Raw genomic sequence first — 16642 nt, forward strand, 5'->3', positions numbered from 1 at the left:
TGATGACTTTACAGGATTGTTGACAGTAGACACCCTACATGCTAGTTAGTTACATGACTGCACAGGACTGTTGACTGTAGACAACATACCCATTGTAATATTACAACCAAATTGCTGTTATCAAGAAAGATTTGGAAAGAAAATCCATTTTCTTGAGTCTCTTGCATACATCTTATCAGGAAATTTCAAAATTTTACCGGTCCTCATTGTGTTAAAAATCAAATTTTTCAGTAACTATAGAAATAAGGGCACTGAGGGAATCTGATGAATAGTAAATGAAGATGTTATGTTCTAGTAAAACAGCGAAAGATCTCACGGATTATTACTTGGAACTGATAAATCTCCACCACTATTTTCATTTGAATCATGTTGGATTTACTGTGGGAGCAAGCAACTGTCAGACTAACATATTTGATATGTATATATTTATGTGATCCGTGAAGTTATGTGACTTGTGAAAAATACTGTGCTAATGACTTAGGTCGTTATGAGGAGAGAATCCCACAATGATAATAAAAAGTCCGAAAATGAAACTTCGAGATAGTAGTTTATTTCAACGTTTCGACTATATCCTAATAGTCATCTTCAGGAATAATGAGATACTACAGAAATTATGAGATATATATATATATACAATCCAGAGACAAAGAGACTAATTCAAGTAATCAGAGATGATACAAATTAAAGGAAAATAAACATAGAAACAGTTACACACGCTAAAATAGATTAAAGGGAAGCAAACTAAGGGGTAATTATAAACAAAAATAGTGAGTATAAATATAAATGAAACTTAAAGTCAGCAGTAAAAAGAAAGACAAACTAGGGGGCACTTAAATTAAAACAAAGGTGAATACAAGTTAAGTCAGAGACGAAATTGATGAGAGAACAAATAACAAATAATCAAAGGGGAAATCAAGTGTTGAGTTTAACCAGTTTACAGAGGAATTTTGATATAAGTTTATTATGGGGTGAAAAACCATTGTTAAGGTTTACAACGTTGTTTGAATTTTCAATAATTAATGCAGATTCCAAAATATGTCTTCTAGTTTTATCGCTGCAAGGGTAAATTAATTCAGCATTAGCAAAATCAAAATTGTGTGAAGTCTGAAAAACATGACTAGCAACTCCGTTTTCAGGTTTAAAGTTTTTTACATCTAATTTATGCTCTTTTATGCGTTAATTCCGTCAATCTCAAAATTATTTGAAGTCACACGTACCGGACCTATTCCTCTGGAAATCGCTCTCCACTATTGTTCAAGGCTCTGGAAAATATCATCAGCACAGAAAGTCCGTGGATCTTACCAACCAACTGAATAAACTCATTGATTCCAGCCCTTGGACTAGATTTAGCAACACCGAAAACATAGTAAATTTGTCTTCAACCACGTTATCTCCTACTCAGTGTCAACTTCTCGGCTACGGTTTGAATTTTTCTCTTCCTCATCAAGATAAACATGTTTTAGACTTTGTCACCCAATTGGAATATCGCAAATCATCTCCGAACAGTTTGGACTATAACTTTACATTCATGAATCTACAGGCTATTTGCGATCAACTCAACAGGAACCTCTTTGGATATCTACCTCGTCGATTTCGGCTCGCCCTCCAAGAACTACGGAAGTTAAAGACTATTAAAATATCTAAGGCTGATAAAGGTGGCAAGATTGTGATTTTAGATCTGGATAATCATAATGTTAAAATGCAATCTCTCTTGGATAATCCTGGTGTTTATAAGAAACTTAAATCGAATCCTCTTCCTCGTATGCAAGCTAATTTCAACAGAAGTCTTTCGGATATTATTAAACGTTTCCCCTCCGCTAAAGAAACTCTGAATAAGTTCCATTCACGTCTTCCCTCTTTACCATATATCTATGGATTGCCTAAAATTCATAAAGATAATGTTCCACTGCGCCCTATAGTCTCCAATTGTAATTCTCCTACATACCGGTTATCTAAATTTCTCGCGAAACAGTTATCTCCGGTGCTCGGTTCGTTCTCTCCGTCGCACCTTCGCCATAATCAACACTTACTTGAACGTATTAAGAATATTATCCCTGGCAACGACAAATTTATATCATTTGATGTTACTTCCCTTTTCACCAATGTTCCTCTTGGACCTACTCTTGATTTCTTAAAACGCAGATTACCATCACTTAATATTAACTTCGGCATTCCTATGGATTGTATCATCGACCTTATCTCTATTTGTACGACGGACTCCTTTTTTGAATTTAACAATTGTTTTTACGAACAGACATTCGGTATCGCTATGGGAAATCCTCTTAGTCCTATTCTAGCTAATTTATTCCTAGAACATGTTGAATCTGAAATATTGCCTCTTTATACTGATATTCACCCTAAAATCTGGCTCAGATATGTTGACGATGTTCTGGCTTTGGTTCCCTTTGACTTCAATGTTGATAACTTTCTTATATATTTAAACTCCCTTTACCCGTCTCTGGCTTTTACGTATGAATGGGAATCTAATAGTAAAATACCTTTTCTGGATGTTCTGATTTTTAACTGTGGATCCTTTTTGAAATTCGCGGTTTATAGGAAACCTACCAACGCTGAATCCTACCTCCATTACTTCTCTTTTACTTCTCCGGATATTAAACTCGGTTTAGCTCAAGGATTATTTCTTCGCGCTTTGAGAATTTGCGACCCCTCATTTCTACCCGATGAAATTCAACATATTAACCAATCTCTCAAAAAACTTGCCTATCCCGATTTCCTATTGAAAAAAGCTCTACTTAAAGCTCGTACTACGCATTTTAGAAATAACAACCTTAGAACTCCTACGTTGGCTACCGATAAACAGCCTATCATTGTACCGTATGTACCTTTCCTCGAGAATTCTAAAGTTTCTCTTCGGTCACTAAATAAACAACTTATCTTTAAATACAATAATAAACTTAGTAACATATTGATTAATAACAAACCGAAAACCGAATCCCTAAACTGTGGAATTTATAAAATACCTTGTAAAGTTTGCGACAAAGTATTTATAGGAGAAACAGGTCGGAACCTTAATCAATGCATAAAAGAGCATAAATTAGATGTAAAAAACTTTAAAACTGAAAGCGGAGTTGCTAGTCATGTTTTTCAGACTTCACACAATTTTGATTTTGCTAATGCTGAATTAATTTACCCTTGCAGCGATAAAACTAGAAGACATATTTTGGAATCTGCATTAATTATTGAAAATTCAAACAACGTTGTAAACCTTAACAATGGTTTTTCACCCCATAATAAACTTATATCAAAATTCCTCTGTAAACTGGTTAAACTCAACACTTGATTTCCCCTTTGATTATTTGTTATTTGTTCTCTCATCAATTTCGTCTCTGACTTAACTTGTATTCACCTTTGTTTTAATTTAAGTGCCCCCTAGTTTGTCTTTCTTTTTACTGCTGACTTTAAGTTTCATTTATATTTATACTCACTATTTTTGTTTATAATTACCCCTTAGTTTGCTTCCCTTTAATCTATTTTAGCGTGTAACTGTTTCTACGTTAATTTTCCTTTAGTTTGTATCATCTCTGATTACTTGAATTAGTCTCTTTGTCTCTGGATTGTATATATATCTCATGATTTCTGTAGTATCTCATTATTCCTGAAGATGACTATTAGGATATAGTCGAAACGTTGAAATAAACGACTATCTCAAAGTTTCATTTTCGGACTTTTTATTATCATTGTGGGATTCTCTCCTCATCGCGTCAACACGGATATAGTGTTCTACCAATCGTGATTAGGTCGTTATATAAGGTTTAATGATTATAAAGATTAATGTTATGAGGGTTAGGGCAATTATATTCGCTTTTTATGGAAACACGATGAATCTGACACTTTTCGAGCCGCCTTCAGAGTTGTGGCAAGCGGCCGTCTGGTACGCGTACAATTTCGTAGTCTATTTCATTTGGATAGTCGGTAGTATCGGCAGCATTCTTACGTTAGTTTTGCTCACGCGATTGCGCAATGAACTAGATGGCCCGAGCTCTCAATACTTGTTTTCGCTGGCCACATCGGATTTGATTTATTTGAACACGATGTCGTTGAAATGGCTGGAGAAGATCAGCGTGGCATCGGGCACCGGTTTTGACGTGTACGTATTCTACATATCCTCCGAGTTTGCCTGCAAGTTTCTACTGGTAACGGTGAATATCTCGGTGAAACTGTCTACGTGGACTTTGTGTATTTTTGCTATCGAAAGATCACTCGCAATTTCTATGCCTCTTAAAGTCGCCGACTACTTTACTAAAGTTCGACGGAAATATCTGATCGTATGTCAATGGACCATCGCGATCGTCATAGAGAGCTCTTTTACCAACTTATACGGAATTCGCACCTTCTCAGACGGACGTAAAAACTGTATGTTATTTCCGAATTACTCGTCGGATAAGAATGCCGGACTTAGAATAGCATTTTCGATGTACGTTCGCGTAACGCACTTTATTGTGCCTTACATCATAAACTCCTCCTGCGTAATCGTCATCGCTAAGAAACTAACGGCGAGACCGTCTAAAGCTTCGACTAATGTACAAAATATTTCTAATCAAGACAGAACATGCATCAAAAACCTCGTAGCGATTGCTTCTTTATACCTAATTCTATCCCTACCTAATAACATCGTTAATTCTATTTTCTATGCGAAACCTACAGTTTTGACTTGGCCCCGTAAACCTCATATGATTCATTTCGTTTCTTTGATAACAGTGACAATCGAAACATCGAACAATGCCATGAATTTTTTTATCTATTTCGCCAGCTTTAGAAAGTTTCGAAGAGAAATGAGGAATTTTTTCACCAAGATTATCCGCAGATAGGTGAAATGGGAATGTGCACACTCTAGAAGTATACAGAATATATATAAGTATACAGAAAGTTCACAAAATCTGGTTTATGTAGACCTGCGACACACCAGAAAATACGCTTATTCAAGCTACATCATGGATGAAAAATGTACCAGTGAATAGATTTCAAATGTTAAGTTTTGAAATATTAACATTATATATGATATAATTAGGGTTTTTCTGTTTCACAGAAAACCCTATTGATATTCGCGTGTTAATTATTATTTGACAATTGACGTCAAAACTGCAAAGGCTTTCTTACCTTAGCGCAGTTTCCGATACAATCCGTTTTATTTCATTTAGCTCACTTCGATCTACAGATATTGCATGGGAATTTTGATGAATCAATGTTACAAAAGCACTGTCAGGCCGTAAACATCGAAAATTGGGCCCCATTCAATGAGGAAACATGTTTTTCTGAGTCGTCATCCCGAAATCCACCGGAGGCTGCTCGTCGCTTCGATTATCAATTCAAGTGTAAATAAACAAATTTATTGCCGCAAGACGTCACATTCAGCCACGGTCTTCAAACAGTAAATTTTAACAATTAGCCATTTTCTTCATCACTACATTTAACCGACCGACAGGATATAATTTACTACTATAAATATTATAAGCACTGTCGAGCTGTAAAGATCGATGAATCAACTTGTGTCTTTACATCTTCATTAGTTAACGCCTTCTGTGACACCCTACATGCTAATGTCTATTTATTAATGAATGAGACCTGTTTTTCTTGGATATTTTGCTTACTTTTTGGGGTACATACCTCATTTATGTCTTAACAGAATGCCAAAAATCGCGGACAACAACTGAATATCCGATATATTTCCAGTTCTGTACCATTTAGATGGATTGGCAAAAAGACTCCTTAAGTCCAGTTGAATGAGAGAGAAAATCCTCCATTTTGTGAAATTTCTTGAATTTTTACATTGTCACCATGCCTACGAAATGAAGTTATTTTTCTTGTGGGGTCTCAACAACTAAATCAGGGTGGCGTAGGCAGTTTAACCAGTTTACAGAGGAATTTTGATATAAGTTTATTATGGGGTGAAAAACCATTGTTAAGGTTTACAACGTTGTTCGAATTTTCAATAATTAATGCAGATTCCAAAATATGTCTTCTAGTTTTATCGCTGCAAGGGTAAATTAATTCAGCATTAGCAAAATCAAAATTGTGTGAAGTCTGAAAAACATGACTAGCAACTCCGCTTTCAGGTTGTAGTCGAAACGTTGAAATAAACTACTATCTCAAAGTTTCATTTTCGGACTTTTTATTATCATTGTGGGATTCTCTCCTCATCGCGTCAACACGGATATAGTGTTCTACCAATCGTGATTAGGTCGTTATATAAGGTTTAATGATTATAAAGATTAATGTTACGAGGGTTTGGGCAATTATATTCGCTTTTTATCGAAACATGATGAATCTGACACTTTTCGAGCCGCCTTCAGAGTTGTGGCAAGCGGCCGTCTGGTACGCGTACAATTTCGGAGTCTATTTCATTTGGATAGTCGGTAGTATCGGCAGCATTCTTACGTTAGTTTTGCTCACGCGATTGCGCAATGAACTAGATGGCCCGAGCTCTCAATACTTGTTTTCGCTGGCCACATCGGATTTGATTTATTTGAACACGATGTCGTTGAAATGGCTGGAGAAGATCAGCGTGGCATCGGGCACCGGTTTTGACGTGTACGTATTCTACATATCCTCCGAGTTTGCCTGCAAGTTTCTACTGGTAACGGTGAATATCTCGGTGAAACTGTCTACGTGGACTTTGTGTATTTTTGCTATCGAAAGATCACTCGCAATTTCTATGCCTCTTAAAGTCGCCGACTACTTTACTAAAGTTCGACGGAAATATCTGATCGTATGGCAATGGACCATCGCGATCGTCATAGAGAGCTCTTTTACCAACTTATACGGAATTCGCACCTACTCGGACGGACGTAAAAACTGTATGTTATTTCCGAATTACTCGTCGGATAAGAATGTCGGACTTAGAATAGCATTTTCGATGTACGTTCGCGTAACGCACTTTATTGTGCCTTACATCATAAACACCTCCTGCGTAATCGTAATCGCTAAGAAACTAACGGCGAGACCGTCTAAAGCTTCGACTAATGTACAAAATATTTCTAATCAAGACAGAACATGCATCAAAAACCTCGTAGCGATTGCGTCTTTATACCTAATTCTATCTCTACCTAATAATATCGTTAATTCTATTTTCTATACGAAACCTACAGTTTTGATTTGGCCCCGTAAACCTCATATGACTGATTTCGTTTATTTGATAACAGCGACAATCGAAACATCGAACAATGCCATGAATTTTTTTATCTATTTCGCCAGCTTTAGAAAGTTTCGAAGAGAAATGAGGAATTTTTTCACCAGGATTATCCGCAGATAGGTGAAATGGGAATGTGCACACTCTAGATGTAGCCAAATTTTGTAGTTTTGGCATGAGTGATCTTCAGTGTGCATTAGGCTTTACTATGAAGTATACAGAATATATATAAGTATACAGAAACTTCACAAAATCTGGTTTATGTAGACCTGCGACATACCAGAAAGTATGCTTATTCAAGCTTCATCACGGATGAAAAATGCACCAGTTAATAGATTTCAAATGTTAAGTTTTGAAATATTAGTATTATATATAATATAATTGATAGATTTTATTTCCATAGAACATAATTACATATTTTAGATATAGCTGCATAGCAGCGATAACGGGTTTCTACAGTTCATAACATATGACTTATTTCCAAGAAGCGCAACCTGGGTCAACAATATGCTGGATATATGGATCCAGCTACATACAAGGGCTACCACGTAAAAAGTATCAATGTACCAAAATGGCTTAACCGAAGATATGGTTCTTTCAAAGTCTCCTGGTGGCAGTTACATGAACTAGTCTGTCGCACATGCTTTCCTTGCGCGTTTTGATCCATAATTTCGTTAATACTACCGGTAGGTTGGTCTACTTTTATGCATCAATTTGTTAAGTGAGGAATTTGCATTCAGAAATAAACGATTTTTAGAAAAAATTTTTTGTTTTCATTTATTGGTGACAGTTTACATATTGTACATATTATATTCGAACACAATGTGGCATCGACGTCTTTGAAGTGATTAAGGTAATGTTGAGTTCATTTGCCAAACGGAAGATGGTACAAAATGGCGGCGATAGATGAAACAAAAACAGGAAATGACGGATTGGGACTTATATCAGTCCGATTACGTGATCTACGCTCAAGGTCGTCCGGTAAATTTTAGGCTTTTCGGGGTGCACTTTTATCAATGAATGACGATTCTTTGCGTTATTCTTGTCGCTGTTTAGCCCCGGTAATTATGCGGGATTAATTCATAATAGATTACTATACGCAAATTCAAATTGGTCAAGCGCTGAGTTATCTTTCTGACAGAATTGAAAATTACGTTTATAAGCTGTTGGTAGTCGAATCTGAGAGGAGTTACATTTTTAATGAAAAATTTTTGGCTGGAAAGTGGAAAATTTATAATAATAATAATAATAATAATCAACAGAATAACAAGAGGGTTTCTGCAAAGCAGCAGAAACCCTAATAATTTCTCTTACAAAATATTGAAATGAACTCTGAAGGACTCGTCCACAGCCTGCCCTGGAGGCTGTAGCTCTGTACGGAGTTGACGAGCCCTGATGACTTGAAATGGATGATGACTATGATACAAATATCAATATTATAAGGCTTATCTATGGTAATCTATTTTCAAAACAACGTACAACGTACAATGGTAATATTATAATAATCAAAAATATCTGTTTCCTTATGATAAGAAGAGTTTTATGTACCATCTGCAAGTAACAGTGTAGCCCTAGTGGGTCTCTTAAGAGACGGCCATGGCCTTTTTATAGGTTATGGCTCACAACCTGACTAAGTTTGCAGAGCTTATTTCATGTACGAGTCTTGGCAGTCAACGTCAGAGGTTGTTTCAAACTATGGACATCTTGGTTCCCAGTCCTCCACTCAACCAATTGAGCTAACTGCACGGGACCATTAATTGATATCTATGGACTATATTTATGAGAAACAGTAGTATTGTGAACAAAAATGGCAGTAAAAGGCAGATTAGATAATTTCAGTAATGGTTCACAGGTTGCCACCTCTTTTCGCCGTTTACTTAAGATGGCCAATGGCCATTTGCTGTTGGTACTGACTGAGGAACGCAAATTTTTACTCTATACACGCGCTATAATTCTGGACTAGCGCCAAATGTTTAGTATATTAACTGGAATTATCAACCTTTAACTGAAAATGAATCTTGATATTGTACATTTCTAATCTTACTGAAAAGAAAATTTCAAAATATTTTTCTTTTTGCCACACATAGGATGAAGTAGTGTATCATATACCTGGCCGATGTTGTCCTATCTGTACTCTACCCTCTATCTGTCGCCATGATGGTCAAATATATCAGGTAGGTACCGCAGAACAATGTGTTATTTTATCCCATTCAACTTGACTCATGATAACGTATAGAATTATGTAGATTCGTCTATACAGGAAGTTGATGAATTAGAATTCTTAACAGTGAATATTATAGATAGCGACTTACATCAAGCAACTATTCTAGTAATATCAATTGATCAAAATTTACCAGCCAAATAAATAAATAATGGGGACAATCCCTATTTTAAGATCATAATATCAATTGATCAATATATCAATAATGTATATGCACATGCATTTATTGCAGGAAGGTAATTTTTGGCACCCGACTGACTGCCAAATTTGCGTATGTACATCCGGTGATGTACAGTGTTATACACGAGTCGAATGCGTGGACAGTTTGCAGAATTTGCTGATGAAAAATGTAGAAACTTTGATCGTAGAAAGAGGCGAGAAACGGCGTTTAAGCAACGTGCTTTCATTTAAAAATCATAGTAACGTTTACATCTCGATACTTCATGGTAAGTATTCTTGCTCAGTTTGATGAAGGGGTACTATTTACCATTTTAAAGCTTGTGACATGCACCACACGCAAACAAATTTTTCAGGTCCTGAACCCTCTTGATCGCTTATAGGCAATGCCTTCAATCAGTAGTTGCTTCATTTTCCCCTTGAATTTGCGTCTTCCCCATAGCTGCGTTCACACTAGGAAATTATTCGAGGCCTATTCGTGGCTTATTCAGTCCTGTACTGAAATACGTGGCTTATCAAGCGCGGAATGCGATTCCGCGCCGAAAACCCGATGTCAGTACGGCACTGAGCTGGCTGCGTATTTTCTGTAGGTGAACGCAGATTCGGCGCTTAGCTAGCCGCGTATTCACATTCTCATAGTACAAAACACTAAATACACTCCCCTCTATTGGCACACTGGGTGACTACTATACTGGGTTTACTAAGTGCCGAATCGAGACTCGTAGTGTGGCTGTATAAGCGCCGTATTTTGGTGAATTCGGCACCAGCGAAGTACGGTTCTTCGTAAGCGCCGAATCTAGTGTGAATGCGGCTATAGAGCCAAACTCAGGTCGCACTAAGATCCGATCCAATCATCTGCAATTTGGTCTTAAGAACACTTGTGTCACATTGCGAGGTGGTGGAGTCACCGATTCGGCCAAGGCTCGTTCGTGAGATCTTAGGTACACTCAGGTCACCCGAGATCTATGATCATTTTGAACTGCGTCATGTATATCACTGTTCATTGGCTATGACCTTACGATCAGTCGTAAGTACACTTGGGTCAACATCCGATCGTCGGAAGAAATAGAACATGTCCGATCGGCTTACGACTGGTATGCCATCAGCCATAACGATTTTAAGTACACTCGTGTTGCGAAAATTGGCAACTGGTTCCCGATTCCTAAAGACCGGGTTGAATCTTTTGCTCCTGAGTTAGGCTTAAAACTCTCATGACCCACCCTGGATCTATCTTCTATAACATTCATTTAAAATACCGGTCAATTGGATGCGTTTATATGACATCGACGATTATTTATTGCAGGTCCATATCACGGTAAAATAACTAGAAACTCAGGAAAACGTATTCCGTCGACATTGGCAGCAGAAGATCCGACCAACGATGTCAACAATCTAGTCTACATTCACGATGATAACGACGAATCTACCTCAGATATAATGGTGCTCCGAATAAACGACCTTTACAACATTCCGTTTTATATACGCATAACCGACCATGACTCGGCGGTCGTTCTTACGAACCGCGTTTTATTGGTCGACGTCGGCGCGCAAAAAGTCATATCGTCGACGTATTTAAAAATGGACGCCTCGCCGGACAGCGTCGTCGTCTATTCGATGATCTCGACGCCGAGATACGGGCGCCTGCTGATGATCGAAGAAATGCCGGCGGACGGCGCGACAACCGGCTGGTGGAAGGTCGACGCCCGTCGAATGGCCGCGACTGTCGCGCGGTTTACTCAGCATGATATCGATGTTGGCAGGATTTGGTACAAACATTCTGGCGGTAAAGAACCACGTGACCAATTTATATTCCAGGTAACTTACTGGTAGATTTGATTTCACAAATTTTGGTTGGTTTCTCCTGAATATCTGAAATTGTATGCACTAAATAATATCGGAAACGAGCAAACGAGGTGAATGAAATCAATTGTCTGTTGATTAGAATCAGTTTCGCCAGTAATTCTTTCGCCATAAATCACAATATCTGTATCGATGGACAGCTAGTAATAGGTTTGGACCCAGACGCGACTTACCTCATAATTTAAAGAAAAAGATGATATCCTAATGGGGTACATCTCACCTCATCTCAAATTGTTAGATCAGATAAGACCGACATTGGTGCTTAAACACTCATTCCAAAAAATGAAAACTTCGACAGTGCAACTGGCCACTCTTGCTCATTGTTTCTTTTGAAGGCTGTGTGTATTAATTGTCTTGAATTCGTTACTGACTTCAGGTTGTGAATACCGACAGTGCTGTAGGCAGTACAGAAGATTATGTTTTCGAAATAATGATCGCTCAGCCACAGCAAGATGCAACCCCTAACCCAACTGTGACACCTGGACTTAGTTTAATTATCACGGTGAGTTTTTTTTTTAATCGATATAAGAAACAAGATACAGTTGGGTTATATAAACTGATATATTTTGTGTTTCGTGTTATTCCTTGATTATGATAATGGAAAACTGAAAATTTGGATTATAGAATAGATTAAATTAGATATTAATGTTTTGATATTTCATTATATGTAATTGAAATTGAAAAGGAAAATAACGATGATGATATAATATGAACTTTTCATCGCATTGAATCAGCCAACACTGAGCTTGATAGATTCTTTAGAAAATTTTGAATACTCAAAATGGTCTTTTGTGAAGCAATCAGTTAAGTTAGTAAAGAATTACGAAAATCTGATCGTCATTTTTCAGGTTTTAGAGAATCAAGTAGTGCCCATCACGCCTGCTGACTTGTCGGCGGTCGGAATCGAGGAAGACTTTCAAACGATTTATCGAATCACGAAACCTCTGCAGCCCGGCGAGGGGGTTATCGAACATATCAATTTTCCCGCATTCGGTTTGAACGAATTCTCGCAGGAAGATATAATCAACAAGCGTATCGTCTATCGACCTCCTGTCGGTAAAATCGGATCCGATGTAAGAGATTTCTCTTTCAATTTCATTGGTAAGTTCAATTTCACTGGCATATACTGTGTCCACTGTAAAGCCGAGGTTTACCAAAAATACTTTGATTGCTTTAATGGCAGGATTTGACAAGAACACATGTTTAAAAAACCCTTTCAGTACATCTACACTGCAGTGCGGTGTATAAATCGGTCTTTGACTTTGCTAGTACATCGTATCGCAATGTAGTAGGGGGAAAAAAACTTTTTTTCTTGAGTTCATTTCGCCGAATTGTTAGCGAGTTTTTAGACTGTATTTTATAGTGGAACATGCTGTAACTGGCGCCGTGTCTCCGGAATATATGTTCACATTTCGCGTGCAGCCAGTCAACAACCAGCCGCCGCATCCAGCTCAGCAAAACCCAGTTCTTGAAGTAGGACATTCTACGATGGTTCCTGTAATGGACGTGTTGAAAGTATTCGACGCCGATACACCGTCCGATGAACTGAGATTTATATTGACCGAATCTCCGGTCAATGGTGCTATCATGAAAATCGATGAACGCTTGCAAGTTGAACTGCAAACCGGTAAGACATGAAATTTCATAAAACTTGATGGTAATTTGGTGGTTTGAACATTGTAGTACATATATAAGTTACATGAATTAATTGAACGCACTGCAATATCATATGACAAATCGGCATAAAACAATGGCCGCATTGATCACCTGAGACTTGCTTTTGACAAGCCTCCTGGTGACTGAAAGGGTAATGTCATTGAAGACAGCAGTTACTTGTAATGATAGTTAAGCTTTTTATTTCAACTTACTCATGATGTCTAATCACAACATTGTAAGGCTGGTTGACCTGGAGTTACAAGTTTACTGTGATTTAACCAAAGATGGCACCACCTTCAGGTTGTCTCGAAATGGATCCTGATGAGCAATTAACGCAAGGATTTTAGAAATATGCAACAGTTTATTCGAAAACGTCCTTCACTTTATTTTACCAAGAAAGCGACTGACACTACAGGTCTCCAAGGACGCCAACCCCGTTCAGCGGTGGCACCAGACTTCAGATATGACTGCAGCTCGAAATGACTGAATTCTGTAGCCACTCTGGCAATATTAGCACAGCGATATTTCCATCAAAATCATAATATTTTAGGGAAAACAAGAATTTTAATATAGATTCATTTGTTTGTATCACAATTTATCACAAGTACAGTGTATCTATCGTACTTGAAATTAATGGTTATTTAACTGAATTTCGACAGCGGATTTTCATACAGAAATATTCACGAATTTCTCGTCCCAGCAAAAGATATATGTAGAAATTTGCGACATAGTTACACATTTGAAACTGAACGAATATGTCATATAGAAAATCGGTCTGATCTGGCGGGATTGGTAATAATGCGGTGATAGCGGTCGGAAGCGTGAATATGGCAAACGCGAGCGAAACTGTTACAAGCATTATCGTCGTACGTTTTGATTTCGTCGTTTTCTGGTCGGACGAAACGATCTTTGTACCTCTGAATAACTGAACTATTATAACGGAATTTGATGTCAGAATCAAAGATAACGGCACGACGACGACGTGGATGACAATTATGGCGAAAAACGTTATTTGATCGACGGAATGGTAGAAACAGCCGAAACGCTCATCGGTAAAATGAATCGACAAGGCAGGCGTGAGATTTATAACCAGCGTATTCACTGCGGTAATTATCAATGTAGTAATTCTAGCGAATTTCGGTGTACATATCAAACGAGATGAGAACGGGAAGAGCACAACTGCTACACGTTCTAGGGTTATGGCTACTATTAACCACGAACTGTTGGCGAATGCAAGCGCCATGAAAAATTCATAGATTTTACAACTGATCTGCGATTTCATCAAGAATACGGGACCGATGTTAAGACGCAACAGTCCGAACTGTAAAACAGGCATCAGCGTATAATTGATACAGTACATAGAATCGCAGATGGACAAAACGATAAGATAGTTAGCGTAAGATAGAGTGCGGAATCTGCGACTTAACATTATCAGGAAAGTAGCGGAATTTCCGAAGGCTCCTAACAAGAACACGATAGGCAGAAAGACCTGTGACACGGTACGGTAGATTCCAGACCTGTTCGCCAAGGACATGAGAGCAATGTAACTGATATAAGTTCGACCGATTTGTATTTGAGTGGAATTCATGATTCACGATGATCCGAGGAGAGTGAACTGCCTGTCTATCAGTGTACTGTCTGGGAACTGACCGTCTGAGAAGCGTACTGGCTGTCTGAGAGTGTACTGACGGTGTGAGAGTGTGCTGACTGTCATCAGAGAATGTGCTGGCACTGACATTTTCGTCCCACGTATTGGAAAATTAATTTAACCTTTATATAAAAAAAATCATCAAAGTCTTTATTATGGCCACAATTCATTTGTAAGATTTATTGTTAACAGCGAACAAAAAATCAATTCTCTGAAATCTAACACGATTTATTCGGATTTGTGAAAATTTGTTATTGTGTAAAATATGAATGACACTGAACTACATCGATAATAAACAGTCAGCAGACCTTGACAATTCTTCACAAATGAAAACTTTGTCGTGTCTGCACTTTCTCGCACTCACTATTGATAAAAATTCATAATCGATTTACAATAGTAACGGTTGTAAAATCACAATAGTAAACTGCGTATCTATTACCAGAATAAATTTCATTGTTAAAACATAATCAAATCAACTATCTCTCTCCCTCTCTTAGAACTGATGCATTCATCCGGTTGGTCAATATTTATATTGTGTAGTGGTGTAGTTTGTGAGAAATATTATGTTTTAGGCTAAAAAAATGAATTGACCCGTGATTCATATACGATAAAATACTATGCTTAATATTCATTTCTTATTTTCCACTTTCCAAGCCGATAACATCACAATCCAAGATAAGCCGCGATCTCACTAGATTCGGCACTTATGAAGTACCATGGCGCCTAATTCACCAAAATACCACACTTACACAGCCAGTTACGTTCACACGTAGAGTCCGCAATTCGGCACTTCAGGAGTGTAATAAGTGTTGAGTGTATTGTACTACGCGGATTTATTACCCGGCTAGCTCAGTTCCGTACTGAGAGCGGATTTTCGGCGCCGAATCGCATTCTGCGCTTTATAAGCCGCGTATTTCAGTACGCAACTTAATAACCTGCGAATAGGACTCGAATGATTTCCAAATGTGAACACTAAGTACCGTACTGAAATCCTAGTGTGAACGCAGCTATAACTTTTACTATTGAGAGCTTGTTCAAACTCGTCATATCGAATTAAGGTCTTACTGTGATGTAATACTCTGATGTAGTTGTACCAGTTAAATCAAGTTCAAATCCCGACAATAAACAATCTTCAATTTCTATTCATAATTTCCAAAGGTTTGCGCACTAATGCTCCTGCTAGGCAGAAAGCCCATTATCGCTGCCTTGCAGCTATATTAGACATGTATTCATCTCATTTCGTACACTGATCTGAAATGAAGGTTGTGTGGTATATAAAACAATATGATTATTACCAGTATTCTTATGATTTTAATTTTCATTGTTATGATCTCAAGTGCTGCATGCGGCTTTTGTGTTATGTATAGAATGCAGTCAAAACTTTGACAGTTAAAATCGCCCTATTATTATATTTCAGGTGACACATTTATGTACGCGGAAGTGTTGAATAACTCGCTGTATTATACGCATCAACCCGACGATCCCGAACAACAGCGAGACGCGTTCGCCGTCACCGTCTCCGACCGGTTCCACGACGTCCCGATGGCCGTCGATGTCGTGATTAAGCGATCCGATCGGAACGCTCCGACAATTCACCCGGACTCAACTCTCAGAATTACCGTGCGAGAAGGTAAGATTTACATACTCAAATCCGCTTAATCCGGATTAATTTAATTCGATTTTGATCTAATTTGGATGTTATTTGTGGTATACCCGTGATGTTATCTGGATTTCTCGTAAACTGCATTTTATTGAATTAGTCCCAATTGAGAGGGGGGGTCGGTCTCTCACCCCAAATATACTGGAAGTAGTAAATTTCCTTCTCTTTGCAACTAATTTTCAAAAAGAACCTGAAATTCGCGTCGGCATCTTACAAAAAGTTCCACCAATTCTATGAAAGTCAAATGTCCCCTAGTACATGGCTGGCTACAGG

This window comes from Tubulanus polymorphus, chromosome 4 (genome assembly GCF_964204645.1).
Source record: "Tubulanus polymorphus chromosome 4, tnTubPoly1.2, whole genome shotgun sequence".
Taxonomy (NCBI): Eukaryota; Metazoa; Nemertea; class Palaeonemertea; order Tubulaniformes; family Tubulanidae; genus Tubulanus; species Tubulanus polymorphus.